This window comes from Thalassophryne amazonica, chromosome 17 (assembly GCF_902500255.1).
Source record: "Thalassophryne amazonica chromosome 17, fThaAma1.1, whole genome shotgun sequence".
Classification (NCBI taxonomy): domain Eukaryota; kingdom Metazoa; phylum Chordata; class Actinopteri; order Batrachoidiformes; family Batrachoididae; genus Thalassophryne; species Thalassophryne amazonica.
In genome coordinates, this window is record NC_047119.1 from 10,217,571 (window position 1) to 10,240,799 (window position 23,229).

The following is a 23,229-nucleotide window of genomic DNA, read 5'->3' on the forward strand; positions in this document are numbered from 1 at the left end:
AGTGTTAATTTGTCAAATTGTTCCTGCAAACACATCTTCCAATTCTCCATACATTCAGGTCCAGACTGTAGGCAGGCCAGTCCATTACCCATACCTTCCACTACAGCCATGCCTTTGCAATATGTGCAGAATGAAGTTTTGCATTGTCTTGTTGAAAAGTACATGGAAGTCACTGGAAAAAGATGCTGTTTTGAAGGCAGAATTTTGTCCTTTAATGTCCTGTACTTTTCTGCATTAATGTTGTCATCACAGAAGTATAAATTGCCTTCGCCAAGGGCACTGACACAATCCCACATCATGGGAGACCCTGGCTTTTGGACGTATTGATAAGTCTGGATGGTCCTTTTCTCTTTGGTCTTGAGCATGCGGCTTAATTTCTTCCAAAACAGATCTGGAAAGGTGACAAATCTGACCACAGTACTCACTTCCATTGTGTGATGTTCCAACCCAGGTGCTCTCCAAGCCCAGAGAAGTCAACTCTGCTTTTGAACAAGGTTAACATAAGGCTTCTTTTCTGCACAGTAATGATTTTAATTAATTTTGTGGTCATCATGTGGTTATATCAGCTATTGATGAATGACACTTCTTGATGCTGTATTGTCTGTGTAATTAGAGATCACAGGTGTTCAGCTTAGGCTTCCACCCTTACTCTTTGTGCACTGAAATTCATTCAAAATTCCTCGAATGATTTTATGTCCTGTAGAGGGAGAAATGTGCAAATCCCTTCCTATGTTTTGAGGAACATTATTTTTAACCATTTCAATCATTTTCTCATGCATTCGGTGACAAACAAGATTCTCTGCCCATCTTTGCTCCTCAAAGCCTATCGTGGATATTGTGTTCATGATAACAATCACCTGTTTTCAACACCATTAGTAACCCTAATTTTCAACCGTCCCAAGAATGGATGCATATTAACAAATGAAATGAAGATAACTACACAAGACATGAAATACTGTCTCCAATGAAATAAAAGTCAAAGTAAATGAGGATCACTGCTGGGAATATTTGAATTTTCCACATCATCCCAACCTTTTCTGATTTGGGGTTGTGCATTGTATTTGTCTGAAGGTCAGCACTGACATCACATACTCGTTCTCTCTGAAAAGGGCATCTGGAGGCAGTAACACCATGAGGGCATGTCTACAACTTCTAGTCTTTCTTTTGAATTTCCTTCCTTAATTAAAAGGCTGAAGTTAATTGATTGTTTTGGCTCTGGATTCACATCAAGGGAGACTGTTTACTGAGTAACAAATGTTATGCATGGTATGCTGCTTTAAAGTGACGTGAGTCTGCCCCGTCAACCCACCTAAACCACCACATCCTCCCACACCTTCCCCCTGTCCTTATCCAACCTCAGACCCCACCCTGATGAAAATCCATATAACAGAAGAAATTACAGGGCAAATGCCTTTGAGTCACTTAGATTAAAAGACTGGCAAGTCAATTTCAAAGAGAACAGCGTGTTGCCTGTAGTGACTCACCCCAAACTGTTATTACATCTATCTTGTGTAGCCGTGCAGCGTTTCATCTCTTTGTGGTTTTCAGCAATGAGATAAGCCCGAGATTTCTGAGGTACGCTAAGTGGCCTTAAAAGCATCCTCAAGTGTTTAATAAGTATGTACTAATGACCTCAGACGTCTTATCAACACCATCATGCCTGATAATATGGACACATATCCAAAGGGTGAGGTGATGTTTTGCAATTTGAAGCTGTCAGAAGAAACGAGAGTATGCTTTTAGAACGGCTGATGGATGCCGCTATTGAGCCGGCTGTTTAACACCACACATCAGTGTTTTCATCTCTTGTCTTGCACAAGCACCCTTCTCTCAATCCCATTCTTTACAAACCATTAAACTCTGTGTTTTGAAGCAGCATGATGTGTCTGGGATGCAGCAGTGGAGGATTAGGATGGATCTTGGATTTTCTGTGCAGAGACACCACAGTGTTTTAGCCCTGAACTTGATAAGTAGAGGCATCGTGGCACCGAGTGTGTTTTGATTTATTTTATCCTTCCTCATTCTTGGCTGTGTTGCCTTCACATCCCCTTTGCTAACTGAGACAAACTGTGGCAGTTTTCACTTTTGGGGAGCCAGTTATCTTAGAAGGGCAAATTACATTACATCTTTAAGCAAATTGTATTGTTAGAATGAAAACCCCCTCAACACTGTCCAAAGTCAAGTCAGATCTGGGAGAGCATGTGCTGGTGATGTCCGTCGTCACCACATCTACCACAAGACTGAACCGGGTCTTGGATGTCAACTTCCAGTCAGGTAAACATCTAACTGCCACGGCACGATAAGACATGAAGGTTTCAGAGTTCCTCAACAGTGAGGCATCCGGATATCGAACAGTGGCATCACATAGCCAAAAATATAGTTACCGTTCAATTTCAATTTTCAATTTATTTTCATTTATATAGCGCCAAATCACAACAGAGTTGCCTCAAAGCGCTTCACACAGGTAAGGTCTAACCTTACCAACCCCCAGAGCAACAGTGGTAAGGAAAAACTCCCTCTGAGGAAGAAACCTCAAGCAGACCAGACTCAAAAGGGTGACCCTCTGCTTGGGCCATGCTACAAACATAAATTACAGAAAAATTCACAGACGAATATACAAGAAATGCAATTGGCGCACAGGACAGGAGGATCGCCAACACAAATACGTACAACTCCCATCTCTCGATGGAGCTGCACCTTAAACAGAGAAAAAACAGAATCAGGCATCAGAAAGACAAGAAATACTGTATAATTTGCCAGCATTAAGTAACAAGAAAAACAGAAATACTAAGGTGATCGCCGGCCACGAGCCCTAAACTTCACTAAAAGACCCAGAATTTAAGTAAAGTTGAGGCCGCAGCCCACTCCAATTACTAATAAATGAATTAAAAGAGTAAAAAGTGTAAAACAAAACTGTACCAGTATGCTAGCCATATGAAAGGGAAAATAAGTGCGTCTTAAGTCTGGGCTTGAAAGTCTGCACAGAATCTGACTGTTTTATTGATGCAGGGAGATCATTCCACAGAACAGGGGTACAATAAGAGAAAGCTCTGTGACCCGCAGACTTCTTATTCACCCTAGGGACACAAAGTAGTCCTGCACCCTGAGAATGTAAAGCCCGGGGCGGTACGTAAGGTTTAATTAGGTCAGCTAGGTAGGGAGGTACCAGTCCATGAATAATTTTATAGGTTAGTAGCAGAACCTTAAAATCTGATCTCACTGGGACAGGAAGCCAGTGAAGGGATACCAAAATGGGTGTAATGTGGTTGTACTTTCTGCTTTGTGTCAAAAGTCTGGCTGCAGCATTTTGAACCAATTGGAGACCCCTAATGCTAGTCTGCGGTAAACCAGAAAATAGAACATTGCAGTAGTCCAGTCTAGAAGGGATAAATGCATGGATCAGGGTCTCAGCATCAGCCATAGACAGGATGGGATGAATCTTCGCTACATTTCGCAGGTGGAAGAAAGCAGTCCTAGTAATATTTCTAATGTGGAGGACAAAGAACAACGAAGGATCAAAAATTACCCCAACTTCCCTCACAATTCAGTACTTTAACGTTTCCCATAATCCCCCTGGTGGCCTCCTGCTCTTCCCAGAATGTACTGCGAAACCAGCAGCATTCTGCCACCTCACAGTGCATGTAAAGAATGGCTAGCAAGGATGTGGATGGCGTTGATCCAGCGAGTTCATGGCCGATTATGATGATGACACGTTTTTCCAAGTTGAGAGGTTATCTAGAGGAGGTGTAGCACCTGTGATGGATTTCTGCGGTGCTGATATTGTCTTGTTGTCCACACTTCACAAGGTGTGTTTACATTATACCCTGAACCGGAACTCTGCTGAAACCGACCTCTCGCGTGAGTCCGGACTACGAGATGGTGCAAGATTGACAAATGCGAAACAGCGAATGCAAGTTATAACTCGTCATTTCAGTAACTGTTTGAGACATAGTCATTCCAATGGTACCCAAGGATCCTCCGTAACAAAGGCATCTGTCATCGCCTCAGGTCACTGGTTAGCATTGAAGTCTCACAACCATACAGTAAAATGACAGGAAGTACAGAATCCTAAACACTTTGACCTTCATTTCCTGCAAAAATGTCGAAATCGTCAAACAACTCTGTCCAAGGGAGCTATCTAAAGACATAATTTATCTTTAATTTATCTTTTTGTCACATAGCACTTTCAAGTAAAAGAATGTTCTACATAATAAAGCATTAGGACACAACAAAAAACAATATTTGGAGCCAAGTTCATACCTTGGCTCCACAATACCTTGGCCTTTTGCAAGCCTCTATTTTGCACAGCAATTGGATTTTGCACATTTGAAAATTTGCACAATAACTGGATTTTTACACAACCCTATTTTGGACAATGACTCTGTCATGCTGCTCGTTACAGCTGCTTTTTATTATTGCTCTTCTTTATATTTCTCTAGTCCAGTTTATCTAACCCCTGGGACCCTTTGAAAGCTAATTTCATATCATGTCATGTGGAAGCATATATGGTAGGACAATAAAGAGTCCTTGGAGGGAAGCCAGAACAGGTGTAATGACCAAATGTCCTGGTTATAGAAAAGAATGTGAACCATCTGCAGACATTTCATACTCTTAAGACATAATCCAGAAACAAACATAACAGTAGTAATTTCAAGAAGACATAAAAGCATGATCCAAAAATATGTAATCCAGCATAAACAAGACAGTGCAATCTTTGCAGTATTGCAAAAATGAAGATAGGCCAACCAAAGGACCTTCTTAATGTGCAAATCAATAGACAATGATAAGAGAAAAAAATACCAAAAGAAAAGTAGTAATATTAGCAAATATTCATTTGTTTTGATCTCTCCTGTGTTTTTGCTTGGGGTCATCACAGTGGATCTGACATGAAGCCCCCTGTTGATTTGGTACAAGTTTTATATTGGATGCCTTTGCTGACACAAGTCCAGATGGTCCAGAAGTAAGGTCCTTCTCATTAGGAAGCAACTGTACTAACAGCTTGCACCACTGTGCTGTCAAACAGTATAAAATCACTTATTTTATTCAAGCAATTACAGTATATTCTATAACATTAGTAAAGTTAGAGGTTTGAAAATTTACAGCAGTGAAATTTTCCATGAAATGTAAATAGCCTACCAGTCCACCTCAGTCTGAGTGGTTTTCGCTCTCCAATCCCTAAAAAGTAGATCTCTGTTCAAAAAAGGTTGGGCACCCCTGTTTAAACCCTCCATTAGTACAATTAACCACACTGCAAGCCACGTGATGGTAGGTATTTCTCGTGAAATGCTCAGAAAGGATAAACACGATCAAATCCACAGCAGCTAGCAGAGACTCTGTAAATCAAAGCAACTATTTCTCTAATTATTCACAAATGTATGGCTTAAAATAACAACAACTGGTATGTTATTGAAAGATTTACCCCAGTAAAGTTACCATGAATGGAGAAACTAGCTATAGTGACCAAAACAATTTTTGTACCACTTTGTAAACATGTTTATTTTTGCTGTAAATTTGGGAATTTTAACATGGGGCTCTATAGGGAATGACTTGCTTTTGTAGCCAGCCTCAAGTGACGATTCAATAAACTGCAAGATTTGGCACTTCCACATTGGCTTCATTACTCAGATCTGGAGGCTGGGACTTGGAAAATACCATCAGTCAATGTTTTTGTACTGCTAATATGTAAACACTGCATTGCATTTGGAGGGGCACTGACCCTCCCTCACCTCTCCTTGGAGCCGCTATTGGAAAGAATGAATAACTTACTTGGAAGTTTTGAGACGACAACCTAAGATGTTTCTTCACTTGCCTGTAAAGTTCAGAGGAGATCCGACGCAGCGGAGAGGCAAGTAGTCGAGCCCAGTTTGGGATTTTTGTGGTGCTCCCAAGTGTCCAATTAACTCGGGCTGCTCTGTAAATCTCCTAATCTGTCTTAAAATCAGTGAGTGAAACAACAAAATTATCTTACAGCAACTCAGCAAACTATCCTTATTGGAAGAACTTCAGATATTAAGAACGGTGATAGAGGTTATGCAAGGAGGAGGTTAAAGCAACAGAAAGAGACAAGAGCGTGGGAAAAACTGAAATAATAGAGAATAGAGGAATGATTATGTATCTGAGCAGAACTCCACTGACTTAATTACCTCTCATCCATTTTCATTCCAGCTTTTCACAATAACGGAGGAGGACGGAACGCTGTGGAGGATAACCAGAGGCCTAATGAAGATGTGTTAGTCAGGGATAGAATGATTGGGAAGAGACAAATGACAAACATTAAGAACTCGGACAGAAAATTGAACGGCTGACAGAGACACCATTAAAACTTTTTCCTTTATAAAGCGGAGAACATTTGTGGAGTCCGGCATGGTTTCCCTCGGCTCTCTCCGCATGACACCGCAGGCGAAAGGACGCTCAGATAAGACAGCGTTTGTGTCTCCACGGTCCCTTCCTCCAGCGATGTGATATCTCCCAAGTTCCTCTTGTGGTCAACATAATCAAATTCAGCCTTCGGGCTTTTTGGGAGAACAGAAACATTTTCTTCAAAGTAGACATTTCGCAGGAGGTCACAGTGGGATGAACCTTGGTTTCAAACCATCTCAGTATTTAAAATTGTTTCATTCAAATGCTAAACGCAGAATTAATTGAGATACTATGTTCAAGCAGCTCGGGGAAGCCAGGGGCCCATGGAAAATGTCAAAAGAAATTTTAGTTATTAATTTTAAAGGGGGGGGGGGGGGGGGGGCTACTTTCCCTTTGGGAGATTTTTGCTGAAAATTCAATTCCAGGACTCGCTGACATGCTTGCGGCGGGTTTGTTTTCGGCTGCCTTCCTGAATACTGATGTAAAGGTCAAAGTGCCAACAGAGAGCAGCTCTCAATTTTAATGTCATGAAAAACGAGCACCCAGTAGATGGTTGGAACCATTTTGAAGTTACACCCTGATGTGAAGATTTTTTTTTTTTTTTTGGTAAGTCTTCAGCACACATCTGCCCTTTGTGACCTGACTTTACCCACAGTAGGTCAAGTCAGGTCTAGGATCATGGGCTTGTCCATCACTGCATGGATAGTCCACAACATCCACTCTTGCGAGGACTCTGTAATTCCAATGGTCATGGGTAAGTCCCAAAAAATATTTTTTATTTGTGAGGTTTTTTTAATTCAGAATTACTGATGATTATTTTAGAGATGTGAGAATGGTCCATTTGTCTGTCTGGACCCGAAACCGTGCCGTGGTGTCATGGATGCGGTGCAGCACAGCACCAGTGCACGCTTTCAGATTTGACTTCGAGCGAAGTGCCGCACAGCAGCACGAAGCTCACTCTTATGATAGACAAAGGAACAAACTGGAAATGGCACAAAAAAATCTGCCCAGTGGAGAAAAAGCCACAAACCGGACAACACTGTCGTAAAAAGCCACAAACCGATGGTAGACGAACATACGAGGTCTATTAGAAAAGTATCTGACCTTATTATTTTTTTCAAAAACCATATGTGACTACATCAGACATGCTTGAACCCTCGTGGGCATGCGAGAGTTTTTTCACGCCTGTCGGTTACGTCATTCGCCTGTGGGCAGTCTTTGAGTGAGGAGTGGCCCACCCTCTCGTCGTTTTTTTCATTGTTTAGGAATGGCTCAGACTGCTGCTTTGTTTGATCAAATTTTTTTCAAAACTGTAAGGCACAACTGAGTGGACACCATTCGATAAATTCAGCTGGTTTTCGATAAAAATTTTAACGGCTGATGAGAGATTTTGGTCTGGTAGTGTCGCCGTAAGGACGGCCCACGGCGCCTGACGGCGATCTGCGCTTCGAGGCGGCAGCGTCTCGCCGTTTCAAGTTGAAAACTTCCACATTTCAGGCTCTGTTGACCCAGTAAGTCGTCAGAGAACTTTCAGAAGAAGTCGGCATGAGGAGTTTATTCAGACATTCCATTGTTAACGGACATTTTGTAATGAAAGAACGTGCGGGCAGAGTCGCATGTTGGGTCAGACCCGACCGCGGGGGCTCGCGACAGGAAAAACACCTCCGTGTTGGAAACCTTAACCTTAAGTTGGAACATGCCCAAGCTGTTAAACAATTTCTCAGTTACTCACTTGTTGAAAGCCATCAAAAGCCGCCTGAATTTTACAAATGGTTTTCAACAAGGAGGTGTTTTTCCTGTTGCGGCGCACACAGATTCACCGAGTCATCACGGAAATGACTCGGCGAATTTGCGCGCACGTCTTTCATTGCAAAATGTCCTTAAACAGTGGAATGTCCGCATAAAGTCCTCATGCCGGCCTCTTCTGAATCTTCTCTGTTCTCTCACGACGTCCTGGGTGAATTAAGCCTTAAATTAGGATGTTTTCAGGTCGAAACAGGCCGACGACGGCGCCTGGAAGCGCTGCAGGACGTCCTGCTCTGTGGGAAGTCCTTACACCAACAGAAACACCCCATAATCTCTCATCAGCCGTTAAACTTTTCACCGAAAACCATCTTAATTTCTCGAATAGTGTCCACTCGGATATTCCTCACAGGTCCAGAAAAAAGTTTGATAAAGCAACGCGCGCCGTCTCGAGCAGCGTGTGAAACAAAGGAATTCAGCCGAGAGGGCGGGACCACATCTCACTCAAGGCCTGCCCACAGAGAAATGACGTCACCGACACACGTGAAAAAACTCACGCATGCGCACGAGGGTTCAAGCATGATTGGTGTAATCGCATGTCATTCAAATCCATATAGTTAAAAAAAAAATAAAAGGGTCGGTTTATTGTCTAATAGATCTCGTAGACATTATAAAGAGTAGACGCCACATTGGTTGCTGAGGTGCAAGAAATGCGGCCGCCATCTTGGACCGGTGTCCCGTCGAGATGAGGTGCACATGGGGAGATGATGTAACTCGCTCAACGTGCAACTGCGCATGCACATTTTGTTTTTGTTTGTTTGTTTGTTTTTTTCCGTTAAAGTTTTTTTTTTTAATTAATTGTATTCAGTGTATTTATAGCCCAGTAAATAAAACATTTTCTGTATTTTACCTTAGGAGCATAAATGTATGTATATGTAGGTATATTCTGCCTGTCAAAATAAGCTAACTCCAGGTTAAAAATAATTATCGTTTTATAGTGAGTAGACTTTATACATTACTACGTTCGGATGAACAATTTATACATTTACTTGCCCATCAAAATAAGCGAACTTCATCAAGTCATTTTTTCAGTGCACACATATGCAGTTACGCGAGGAACCTCATCTCCACAGAACACCGGTCATCATAGTGATTCCATCACAGGGCACAGTGAAGGTTTGATTTAATATTATTGTTTTGGTTTTTTTATCTTTCTATAATAAAGTTGCTTTGTTCTTTATTTTCTCTGTTCTGTAAAGTGATGACATGGTGAGATTCATGTCCATGACATATACAAATTACTCATATAAATGTTCACCATATTGCGAGTATTAATTAATTGCTATTTCTTGCCAAATTTTGTAACTCCGGTGAAGAATTCCCAACTTTTAAATCCCATAAGTCTTTTCATGGATAAATGTCCTGGAAACTGTTTATAACCATGGCACGTGAAGATTGCCCATGACTGCCCCGTTTGTGTGCCAAAACAAACGGAGCATAACTGTAGGCACCATAGTCTACCCATATTTGATTGATTGCTACACTGCTTTAATGACAGATTGTTAAAAAAATAAACTTAACTAGAAGCACTCAGAGAGTGCAAACCTCCGCCAAGGTCATGGGGTCACTGACGCCATAACATCTACACGCCGTGGAATCATTGAACCTAAAAAAGTCTAACAATGATGTTTTCTCAGTAGTAAAAAAAGTTTCATCTGCTGTGACTGGATAGCATGTATCCTTAGCACTTGGCATCACAGTTTATTGCAACTTGCACCTTTCCCAGAAGCTACTGTCATCTGAGCACTGATATTGATATTGCATGTGCTTATAGACAAAAACAAATAAGAGACCAAATTGAATTTATTATTCAACTAAACTGCAAATATATGAATTTTTTTTAACATTTATGAAACACTTCTCTAAACAAGGCCATAGGGTCACTGACCCTAAAGAGATTCCCTCCTTGGCACAGAGATGTATTTCTTTTTGTCTCTTTCTCTAAAATTGTATATAATAATCATTAGATTATTAATATATAAACAAAAATAAATTTAAGAAATATTACAATTTGAAAACAAATGCACCCGAACGTGATGACAGCTGCAACTGCTTAGCGCTAACTTTTAACATTGAAAATGCCATAGACATGCTAACGCGTTAGCATCGGGATCCGGATCACCACTAAAATTTAATCATTTGTTCCACTTGTCATTTCCAACCACTCCACAAAATTTCATCAAAATCCGTTCAAAACCTTTTGAGTTATCCTGCTGACAAACAGACAGACAAACAAACGCGACCGAAAACATAACTTCCTTGGCGGAGGTAGTAATAAACTATATGCATAATAGCAATTGGCTACAGAGTCGCACTGTGGTTGTGTCCCAATTCTGGGGACCTATAGTTTTAAGGCTGCGACCTACGAATGTGGCCTTCTGAGACCGCAGAGGCCAAGTCAACAACTCTGAAATGAGAAGGCCTAGCCCACGCCATGAAGCATTTTCCTATTGCTTTAACTTTCCGGCCACTACCCTGTTGCCTAGCAACCTGGATAACTGCACATGACAAGCTAGCATAATGGCCATAACTGTAATTTAATAATCAGGTCTCAATACTTATTAATACTTTATTACACTTGTACATGTGGGGCCCAAATTGGTCCTTTTGTTCTTTTTTGAAAATTTTATCTTAAAAAAAATACAGCACCATGACTTCTAGGTTTGTTGGACCTTGTATCCTTTTCGATAGCTAGCATAATGGCCATAACTGTAATTTAATAATCAGGTCTTAATACTTATTTATACTTTATTACAACTGAACATGAGGAGCCCAAATTGGTCCTTTTGTTCTTTTTTGAAAATTTTATCTTAAAAAAAATACAGCACCATGACTTATAGGTTTGTTGGACCTTGTATCCTTTTCGATAGCTAGCATAATGGCCATAACTGTAATTTAATAATCAGGTCTTAATACTTATTTATACTTTATTACAACTGAACATGAGGAGCCCAAATTGGTCCTTTTGTTCTTTTTTGAAAATTTTATCTTAAAAAAAAAAAAAAAATACAGCACGTCTTATGGGATTGTTTGCAAAGTGAAGGCTTGACCTTGTATCCTTTTCGGGGAATGAAGGGATCGGCCACATTCCAAGGAGCCTTTGAAATGGGAAAGCCCAGTCGTGCTAGGATGATGTACGTGGGTGATGAATGAAGAATTCATCTCACTGAGACACAACCTCCCAAAGAGTTATCAAATCCCATTTTAAATAGCATTAGCTAAGCTAATGTGGCTTCACTTTAGCACAGTGGAAGCGAATGCGCTGGTGGTGTTAATCCTTTTTTTACAGCCTGTGGTTTGACAGAATTAAATGTATGTGTGTATGTATACGATGTACATCATATATCATATACGTATGTGGGCAGAAGATGTTCACAAGACTGTCACCTTCTAACGAACTCACTCACTCACCTGCTCATCTAGATTTTTGCTAAGCCCTACGTAAGAAAAAAATAAGTTGAACAAACACAATATAGATCTATAAGGTTTTTGCTGACAAACTTAAATGAATTCATCAGTGATATCATCTCAGCTGGAGAGCAACTTCAGTCACATTCATTTACAACTTTATAACTCATCCTGCTGACATAACTGCAAAAAGTTGGAACTCATTTATGCATGTGTAAAGACACACATATCTTTTGCCCAACTACACTTTGACTGCACGGCGTGTAACCAAGATGCAGATTTAATGTCTTGGATGTCTTTGTGTGTGTGTGAGCCGGTGAGGCCTGCGGTTGCCAAGCGACTGTGACATGAAGGTAGTGCATTGTTTTTTAAATCACACTCGACCACACGTATGATTCCCTGCACAAAGTGCTGCACTTCATTCTGATCAGCCAGGCTGTGCGGAAGCTCACAGCACCCCGAGGATTCACAGTGTTGACATTTGGAGCCATCGGCGGTATGTTCCGGACTGGGAGAGGGGGCGATGAGACCCATTTCCTGGCGGACAGGAAACTGGACTTCCTGCCTTGATTAATGGGGGACTGTTGGCTCACTCGGGGGGGCGGGGGGCCTCCCACATTTCACCTCAAATGTCAACCTTTGTTTCTGCTCCTTCTCACACAGCAAGTACTCGCGAAAATATGTTGTGACTTGGGGGGGGAGTTGATTTTTAAGGGTTGCAAAAAAGAACGCATGTTTTTCCCAAAGCGTCACCCCCCGTGTGCACGGCTATGCAACACTTGGAAGTAATCGGGGTCAGAATCCAGTAAAATTGGTGTTTCTCAACCTCGTGTCACCCATCAGGAGTGAAGAACGTAAACAGCGACCTTCTGGAGCTGGAGGAATGTGGCGAGTACGAACTGCAGCCGCTCGCCAACGAGATGTTGGACTTGTTACAAAAAAAGGCAAATGCTCGAGTCCACAACTGGCTGCTGAGATGTGTGAGAGGGGGTGTAGAAAGTGCGAAGGAGAGGAGTGGGGGAGGAGAATGGAGACTCTGGCTTTTTAAGATTTCATGTTCTCCTCCAGCCCCCACAGTTTGCAGATAAAGGTTGCGGTTGCCAAGGTGACTTGACAGAGAAAGGGAAAGTATCTGGCTTTTTTTTTTTTTGCCTGTTCCTGTGCAGGAAGCTTATAAGCCAGAGGCACAGATAAGATGATTTCAGCGTCTCCTCCTCTTCTACGGAAAACAAAAGCAGCATGCACGATACGCCGCCGTAAATACTTCAGTTGTTTGCATACATAACAGTGAAGACAAAACCTGCACTGTTACAAGAAATGCACGGGCAAAGCGACTGTGTAACTACTGCACTGATGAAGCAACACTTCAGGAGTCAAGAGGAAAAAACTCTTTGTGTTTATTAGCCATGAATTTCACATTGTGAAAGAAAAAAAAAATCACATGTACAAAATAATGCCAAAAAGTACAAATAAATTGGGATGGGGGGTGATGCAAGTCGACATCATGTGCAGCAGATCTCCTGCTCGTATTTCCACACACACACGCACAAAAAAAAAACAACAGGGAGATGGGCAAGAATAGAAATGGGAAATGCCACTCGGCAATTAGGTGCAAATTGACGGGGCATTCATTACTTGCTGTTGCTAAGGTAACTTCTGTTCAATAGGGAGGAGAAAAAAATGTTCTTATCTGATTGGTTGGGCCAGAGGCTCAGTGACCAGTGAAAAGTGGTTACAAGTCATCGATACAAAGCCAAAAGAAGAGCCGAACCTGCCGGGGGGGAAACGAGGCAAGTTTTGGGTAACTTGAAAGCAGTGGTGGGCAGAGATAACCAAAAAATTAACTTTGATAACAGATAATCAGATAACTGAAAAGTTATCTTCGATAAAGATAAAACAATAAACCACCCAAAATGTATCGGAAGTTACAGATAACGGATAACATAAATTCCAATATCTCCGGCACATTTACAACTACTAGTAAGCCAAATTTAATAGCTTCTAATAGTATTAAAAATAACAACAGACCCAAACAATAAGACCACACTTTTTTCTTTCAACAGTCTGCCCCTGCTGGAAGCTCTTGTTTACTACAACGCTCCAAGCACAGAGGCACCCGAGACCCAAACAATGAGACCACCCTTTTTTCTTTCATCATTTGGCTCCTGCTGGAAGTTAATGTTTATTACAGCCCTCCCAACATAGAGGCACCCTGAGAGCAGCCGTAAAGCCAGCTCTCTATCAATGACAAAGTTCTGGTCATGCGGAGGTCTTGAAAAATAAAATCATATTGAGTTATGGTGTTGATTTACAAATAACATTAATACCGATAGAATAACTCCATTAATGTCAATTCTGTCATTTGTACAAAGTTAAAATATAACATATATCTTTTAATGTTGAATAATGCACTAATTCTGACGTATTGTAACAGACAGATTGCAAAGGATTCTGGGTAAACGTGCCTCTGCTAAACACTGATTGGTTCAGTCATTCATTATGTAAACCAACACGTTAATATGACGTCTGTCGTGTGTTGGTGTTTAAATGTGCTTTCGTAAAATATTCCATTTTTTTTATTTGTAAAAACAGGCATTTTTACGGGGCCCTGGAAGTGTCATCGCAAAATGTTTTGCATGTGCAATGTTTTGCACATTCTCTCTTTACAACATTCATTTGATGTTGTAAAACGTGCTTTACACTGTGCGAGATGACTTTTTCATGCAGGAATTTTTTGGACCAAGTTTCAGGTTAATCGTGCGTCCTGCTTCGTCTAGTGTTCATGGAGTATCAAGCTGCGGTCAACATCTGACGACCACCACCTGATCGCAGATCGTATGGTCGAATGAGAATCAAACCTGTTTGATATATTATTGTGGTCGGCCGTCGTGAGGTTATCCTGCTGCTGAAAGCTACAAGCAGCATCCAACCGTTCGCACTGTGCCTGTGCAAACACTGCAGAGCTGTCTTGTAATAATCATATTATTATTATTATTTTGCAGTTTTGTTTTTAAACTTCATTTGTAAAAAAAAAAAAAAAAAAAGCCATTTGCAAAGCAAAAAAGTTGATTTGACAATCATCTGACATAACCGGGGTCAAAATAAATAGAACACTGCCATCTACTGGTTCCCAGACACTGCCATGAACACTACTGGCCAGTAGATGCTAGATGGCAGTAGAGGCTTTCAAAACAAATTCTAGATAATCCCTGTCTGCTCACATTTAAAATGCGTGGAATTTAACAAATGCAATTAAAAAAATCAACATCTATAAATGCAGAGAATATATTCAAGAGAGTTTTAGGCACTAGAGTTTAATGCTGTTGTCCGTGGAGCCTGAACAGAGTGTCTGAAATGCATTTGTCCTGTCGTGATGTACTGAGATTACATCATCCTACCCAAAATGCACTGCGGGGCAGAGCATGTGATCACAAAACCTTAAAAATTAGCACATTACTTTAAAACTAAAACATATATCTGATATTTTTACTTTATGAAACTTCAGACATGACAGTAATTTTAAATAACTTGTCCAAAATTAGTTTGGTTAAAATTTGAACCATAAGTTAAAAATGTATGCCTCTGGATGACTTAGGTCATATTGCGAGCATATCGGTATGGTGTTAAAGGAAATGTTTTTCTTTTTCCTTTTGGGGCTGTTTTTCTTTTGTTTGCTTTTTATACAAGCAGTTCTCTTCTGTTTGCAAAGGTTATAACTATGTGTCTGTTACAAAACTTTTAACAGGTGGGTGCTGAATTAATTTTAAATTGCTTGTTGTTATCGGATAAAAATTAATTGGAAGATAATTGGTCCGATAATGGTTTTTAAAGTTATCTAAAAAGATAATCTGATACTGAAAACATTATCTTCGATAATTATCTGTTATCGGATTATCGGAAGTGTGCCCACCACTGCTTGAAAGGTATACTTTCATCGTCTGTAAATCAGAATCTGCGTTCTGAGGTGAAACACTTCACGCATAACCTCTAAGAGATCAATTTTAGCAGGATTATGGAAAAACCACTGCACAGATATTCTTGAAACTTTGTGAAACTGTGGGATATGGACGAAGAAGAAACCATCAACTTTTGGAGTGGATCTGATTAAGGGGGCGGATCCAGGATGTTTTTTTTTTTTTTTATATTTCAAGAGAGGGCTTTTTTCAACATTTTTGTTAACTTTAATACACACATTTTTATGAAAAAGTAGATATCGACACTCTATATTACGTACAGTATATGGCTGATTTCCCAATTAACCATCAACTTATGGTTGAGCATGCGGATCCAGGAATGATGTTTTTTTTTTTTTTAGCTTCCTTTCACATTGTAAGATAGGGCATTGTTGTGAATTTCTCAAGAGATCTTTATGCGGAAAAAATAAATAAAAATTGGATATTGCACTCTATATACGCCATTGCCTGCCTATATTTTTTATAAAGATCTGTCCATAAAACCCCCCTGTCCACATGCATCTGGTTAGGCTGCGGTTGGGTTTCCAGTTGAATTAAATTGCAAAACGGCAAACACATGGGATAATCACCAATCCCGCCAGATCTGATCTGTAAGTATACATGGTCATCTTGGAGCACGCCAGACATTATCTGGACTATCTCCAACAAAATTTTTAGACTGTTCAAAATTTTAACACCAATATAGTTCATCGGGACCCAACCAGGTCACAAGCAAGCTTGTGGCAACTTAACTGAACCATCTGCAATGTCCTGGGAACAATGCTGCAAGCTGACGCCATTAAAACTTGTACCAAACACTGATGTAGATCGGTTCCTGATCTGTTATCCTAAAAGGCAACGCAGCAAGCAACTAGCTAAAGTTTCTATCCCGTGAATAGGTGTCACCCATGGCAAGGTTACTGCCAGCTTCAGCTCCGCCCCTTTTTGCTGCTTTGTTTACCTTTTGCCTCCCAATTTATATCTGGAATCTAAATGGAAACTAACGGGAACATGTAGACGCTAGGCATTATTCCTTGAAAATTTCACAAAAAGTGGTTATCCTTCCCAAAAGTTGATGATTTCTCCCTTGGCTCTGACTCCACCCTTTCACCACATTTCAAGACAAATCAGTGTTGTAGTTTTTGCTTAATGCTTCAAACACAGACAAAGAGCCTGGGGGACCCTTACCAAAAAATAGTACTGATAAGTATATAAAAAATAAACTAGAAGTATACTTGAAACATACTTGCATATACTACTTTTTGGTAAGGGGGAGGTTATGATATTTGGGCTACAAAGTAGGATTTGGTCGCTCAGTCCCCAAAAGATCTGTCTCCAAGAATTTGCTTCATAAATCCACAAAGGACAGCTGTGAAACATGTCTATATACAGAATTCTACAAAACATCTCTTACACTGAAATTGAATGACTCAGTAATATTTAACTGTAAAAACATCAACATTCAGTTCAACAGGACAGACATACAGACAAAAACACTGATTACAACTGCCAAATATCGAAGAAGCAAGTTAAGACATTCTCTCTTTTTGGACTTGCAGCGTTTCTTCTTCTTTATGTGCATGGTTGACACTGTGGTGAAAAGCACTGTGGTGTCTGCCCTTTTATCAACGCACAGCTCGCTGGATTTAACTAATCGCCGCTCTCAATGTAACTGTGAAAAACACTGACGGTAGGAAGCCAAGTATGTGATGGCCCTCCAGCTGTCTCAAGGACAGCTGCACAGACTGTCACATTCTTCCGACGTTATCAGGAGTGGCTCTCTGATAGCTGCTGGGTCACAGTCTTGTTCCTGCAGCTTTTTTTGTACACTTCCTTCCTTATTATTTTAAGCATGATAGTGCAGCGGATAACTGGAAAAATCCTTCAAATGGTGGTGCAAGCACCAAATTTGGCACAGATGCCAAAGATTCCAAAAAGGTATAGTTTGGACTACCTATGACTGAATTCTATGGAGTTATGGGTAAAAACAGCAAAAAATAGTGTCAAAGGTCAATTTCAGTTTGTACAGGGGTCAAACGTTACTCCAATTTTGGCATAAAGTGATGCAAATTATTGGTTGAGCTAAAAGGATTAATAAATGGAATAGTTTTGACCGCGTTGAATGTTTGGTATCCAAACTAAAGGTCAAACAATATAACATCCATTGGATACAATGGCATATAACATATGTTACCCTGTAATATGATAACTATGCATGACAGATGGTGCAAACTATTCCTTTTTACGACTCTATTTGCTCAACCAAATGTTTCTTTCAAAGGTTTTTTTTTTTTTTTTTTTACCTCCACCAAGGAGGTTATGTTTTCGGTCGCGTTTGTTTGTCTGTCAGCAGGATAACTCAAAACGTTTTGAACGGATTTTGATGAAACTTTGTGGAGTGGTTGGAAATGACAAGAGGAACAAGTGATTAAATTTTAGTGGTGATCTGGATACCGATGCTAACGCGTTAACATGTCTATGGCATTTTCAATGTTAAAAGTTAGCATTAAGCAGTTGCAGCTGTCATCACGTTCGGGTGCATTTGTTTTCAAATTGTAATATTTCTTACATTTATTTTTGTTTATATATTAATAATCTAATGATTATTATATACAATTTTAGAGAAAGAGACAAAAAGAAATAGATCACTGTGCCAAGGAGGGAATCTCTTTAGGGTCAGTGACCCTATGGCCTTGTTTAGAGAATTGTTTCATAAATGCTAAAAAAAATTCATGTATTTGCAGTTTAGTTGAATAATAATTTGAATTTGGTCTCTTATTTGTTTTTGTCTATAAGCACATGCAATATCAGTATCAGTGCTCAGATGACAGTAGCTTCTGGGAAAGGTGCAAGTTGCAATAAACTGTGATGCCAAGTGCTAAGGATACATGCTATCCAGTCACAGCAGATGAAATTTTTTTTTTACTACTGAGCAAACATCATTAGACTTTTTTAGGTTCAATGATTCCACAGCGTGTAGATGTTATGGCATCAGTGACCCCATGGCTTTGGCGGAGGTTTGCACTCTCTGAGTGCTTCTAGTTTTTTTTTTTTTTTGCAATCAACAGTTTTGTTCAAAAGAATCAACTTTGGTGAACTCAACAAATTTTGGGTCGACAAATCCGAGCCAACCTGCTCCCCAAGCAAGTGGTGTCCAAAATGGCGACACAGTCATTTGTTTTGTCATCACCCAAAATGAAACGCAGTACGGCACGAAGGAGCATACACGCATAATCAATGTAATAAGTTTGGTTTGTCTCCACGTGGATTCTAATTGTCAACACTAATATTATGAGAGCTTTCCAGAATGCGGCTGTGAGATAGTCAAAGTTCTGGCGACACTTTTGATCAGTGCTCAAAGAATAAACAAATAAGTTGGAGTAAAGAGAACTTCTCCAAACTGTACGCATGAACCACTGTATGATATATTGCATTATGACGAAACAGAATATTAGCAGAATATTACTAAAATTTAACTGTTTTCCAAATGCTATCGCGTCATGTAATTGTTGACATATTATCTGGGTAGCAAGCTGTCATCTATCCAAATCACTACAATAACCTCCATCCTAGCTTGACTGGCTAGCATGTAGCTTAGAAACCTGCTGATCTTGTGAGCACATAAAATATTCGTATAAGATTAATCAGATAACCAGTTGCTCTGGAGACTGGTTTTTCTAAATATTTCCAAGACCAGAATCAAACCCTGTCGTTGGGCTTCCCCTCATTTGCTCTCACCCCTGCACAGTAAGAAGATTGATGCTTGCCTGCTACATGTTACACAAGTGGTAGATGCTATTATATTCCACCTCAAGGATTTATTGCTTATTCATTTCGGAGCTAATTTAGTGTAAATCTCGGGTAACAAATACAAGGTCAAATTATTTCATGAAATTTAACGAGGAGGTAGCCTGACTCTACCCACTGTAAAAAAAAAAAAAAACATATTTTCTTTTTCTTTTAATCTATTTTAATAGTTTGGGGAAACCCGCAACTTATACTCCAAAGCGAGTCATATGCCAAAAAAAATAAGGGCATAACGGTAGACAGTTTGGTACATTTTCAGTACACTGGAAACAAGAAACACAACAATAATGATATTTAACCTGTGTACCTTAGGCTAGTATGTGATTGAACAGCCGTTCCAGATTGTTACGCAATTTTTTTTCTTGAATTCTTAGGAAATTTAACTTTAAAAATAAATGTGACTGGTGTGACATGCAGTTCACTAAATATAGTAAAATATTTGAAGAGAAATAAGTTCAACGGGCTACTTTAGACATCAGTTATGCACTTCCTGCCAAGCTAGCAAGTATGGCCAAAGTAGTGACGAGCCCGGACAGCTAGCTAGCATACTCGCTCCCCAGATAACAAGTCCACAACTGTGAGATGGGAAAATATTTGTACCATCCAATATTGCAGAAAACATGAATTTGTTTTTACTGACAGGTTATACTTTAATTCAAACGGGTCCGTCTGTTACTGCTAGTCGTCACCATTTTAGACGTGGGCTCAGATGTTAACGGTAGCGGGATCGCATGTCGTGGATGACTGACGTGGGTTTGTGCGTCAATAACAGCAGGTGCTGCAAAAACTATAAAGAAAAGCAACTTTTATCTTACACTTTTATGACTTAATTATTTAATAAATTCAATTAAATGGCTCTTAAGGGTCATGCAGTTTTTCTAGTTTCAACCTGCAGTTGTAACAGATATTTGTAACGATAACTAGCTGCACTGCAATATTTATCCAGTATTAAATAAAGTCCCTACGTTATTACATTTCCAAGTATGGCTTTTTTTTTTTTGTTTGTTTTTTTTGCAAGGCCGCGCATATAAAACTCGCATCACAAAGCCAGAATGTGACTGCAGCACTATTCTGACAGATGTGCACTTCTGTCCATTTTAAAAGAACAAGTTGCTTAATGCAAAGAACCATCTGTGCAAAATGCAGCCTGGATGAGATCAAATAAAACACAACACCTGGCCATGCTGGACATAATCCATACATACATTCACAAATGAACACAGGCAGTGAAGAAATAAATAAAAGTAAACATTAACAGAGAGCAATCACTGTCATATAAATTAAGACTAAGGAAGTACACTGCAGCAAGTTAAAAAAAACAAACTGATATTCTCAGTTTCGGTGACAGGATTCCTGTGATGAGGGAGAAGGTTCATGCCAGGCTGACTGAATCATCACTATAAGTGAACATGCTCTACAAAGTTCAGCTAGGACTCAGCGAGCAAGCGGCTGCTTTGATCAAAATTACAAGCTCAAAGTCTTTTACAGCGTTTACTGTACAGCTGAATGTGGCAACGTCCCGAAAGAAGCGCCGCGTCCAAACAAGTGGACTTTTGCCTCCGTGTACAGTGGGTTCAGTAGGCTTTGACCGCAAAACAGCAAACATGGAAGGTCGCTGCCTGAGGATCTGCAACCCTGGAAATGCACAGATCACCATCCTCCCCGAGTTCAACTGCTGCTGGTCATCAACACCTCGTGACGACGGCAAACGTAAAGGTGGTTGTTGGGGGAAAGAGATCACACCATCAGGTGCATCTTTGAACAAAAAGCTACAAGAGGGTCAAATGGAGGAGAGTTACTCCTTCATCATACCTTTTATACAAATAAGTCAGGATTCTGCATCAAACATTGCGACATCCATGATGTTAGACAATGCAATCGCCATGAAAAGTTTTTTTTTTTTTTTTTTTACCTTTTCCAGGTTTTTTTTTTTTATTACAGAGGAAAAACAAAAATACAGCTTCTCACAATTAAGACAGGAATACAAAATAATAAATGTGAAAGCGTTGTGTGTGCAGTCTGGTCGTAAGCCTGACATGCCAGCGGTACGCTCGGGCTTGGTCCTCGTAAGACAAGCAGCGGCCGTTTGGTTTGTTTGCATGAACTGTGTCTCAGTTTCCTTCCCTAAAAGTTGTGAAGACGTCATTCCAGTAAAAAAAAAAAAAAATGTCGTTCCTCTTCCAGGATCTTTCCAACGTCTAAATGAGTGACGGTGTCACTCCTGGAGGAGGAGAAATGTGTGCTTCATCACAGTTACAGTCCAGTAGATGATGCAAGAGAGAGAAATCTGAAATAGAGAGAAGAGGAGCAGGTTAAACAGGGGAATATGGAAGGCAACGTACAGAGGTGACTTCAAGGAAAATCAAGGGATACAGGGTTGCGCAGCAGAACAATTCTATCATCCATCGCCGATAGCTGACCAACATCATGATGTGCCACGCCCCCTACCCTGCTATGCACACGCACAGACAGAATTCACATTCATGGTTGGGTCTGTCAACTATTCCAACAGATTCAATGTTAACAAAACTCCTCAGTACTCCAACGATTAAGCCACAAAATAGGTTAATGTACATTAAAACATCATGCTAGGCAGGTGGTCCAAGGCAGAGTTTCTACAACCCCTGGCAATAATTATGGAATCACCGGCCTCGGAGGATGTTCATTCAGTTGTTTAATTTTGTAGAAAATTAGCAGATTACAGACGTGACACAAAACTAAAGTCATTTCAAATGGCAACTTTCTGGCTTTAAGAAACACTATAAGAAATCAGGAAAAAAAATTTGTCAGTAACGGTTACTTTTTTAGACCAAGCAGAGGGAAAAAAAATATGGACTCACTCAATTCTGAGGAATAAATTATGGAATCACCCTGTAAATTTTCATCCCCAAAACGTAACACCTGCATCAAATCAGATCTGCTCATGAGTCTGCATCTAAAAAGGAGTGATCACACCTTGGAGAGCTGTTGCACCAAGTGGACTGACATGAATCATGGCTCCAACACGAGAGATGTCAATTGAAACAAAGGAGAGGATTATCAAATCAAATCAATTTTATTTATATAGCGCCAAATCACAACAAACAGTTGCCCCAAGGCGCCTTATATTGTAAGGCAAGGCCATACAATAATTACGGAAAAACCCCAACGGTCAAAACGACCCCCTGTGAGCAAGCACTTGGCAACAGTGGGAAGGAAAAACTCCCTTTTAACAGGAAGAAACCTCCAGCAGAACCAGGATCAGGGAGGGGCAGTCTTCTGCTGGGACTGGTTGGGGCTGAGGGAGAGAACCAGGAAAAAGACAATCCCAATGCCACCCCCTTTCCTTTTCCGCCCAGTCACATGACTGAGTTCACTCCCAGCTCCCAGGTTGCTTGATTTTGGCCCCCATCTGGTTTTCCTTTCTTGCCGAAACTTTGTCCTGGTTATCAAACCCACTGCCTGATCTGCTTGTTTCACTGCCTGGTCTTTCTGTGTACCGATCTCCTGTTTGCTCAACCTGTCACCCGCCTTTACGCCAGTCAGTCTGCTCCGTCTCCGGTGCCAGACTCCCGCCTCAGGCTCATCGTTCTCAGTGACTGAAGCCGTCACCAACTGTTCAGCCAACGCTATAATGAGAACCTGCCATCATCCTCTGAGTTTCATAAGCTAAGTAAAGTTGTCCCTGAGTGGCAGACCTCTCTATAAGTTCCTGTTTCATCCAATCCGCCATCCTGGCACACCGATGATTAGCCCTCTACAGACAATTCCCAGTCCATTCAAAGACTCGTCCGTTTCAAAAATACCTCATTTAAAGACTAATTCTGTGTTTCTAGCATTTATGGATTTGAGCCACAAATGAAACACCTTATGACAGAGAGTGAGGCAGCATCGTGAACATGCCTTTGTGGGTCTCTGG

At 40.4% G+C, this 23,229-nt stretch overlaps 1 protein-coding gene and 1 long non-coding RNA gene across 2 annotated transcripts in view; one reads left to right on the plus strand and one right to left on the minus strand.

The window, feature by feature from the left end:
* Positions 1 to 246: 246 nt before the first annotated feature.
* On the plus strand, positions 247 to 18,781 carry LOC117529320. Its single transcript, XR_004565992.1, has 3 exons — positions 247 to 330; positions 2,895 to 2,900; positions 18,772 to 18,781. It is a non-coding gene; the product is annotated as an uncharacterized LOC117529320 (long non-coding RNA).
* enc1 (ectodermal-neural cortex 1) overlaps positions 18,567 to 23,229 on the minus strand; it is a 29,142-nt gene continuing 24,479 nt past the window's right edge. The window contains exon 3 of the mRNA XM_034192068.1: positions 18,567 to 21,618. The gene's annotated coding sequence lies outside the window, so the exon portion shown is untranslated. The remainder of the gene's footprint in view (positions 21,619 to 23,229) is intronic.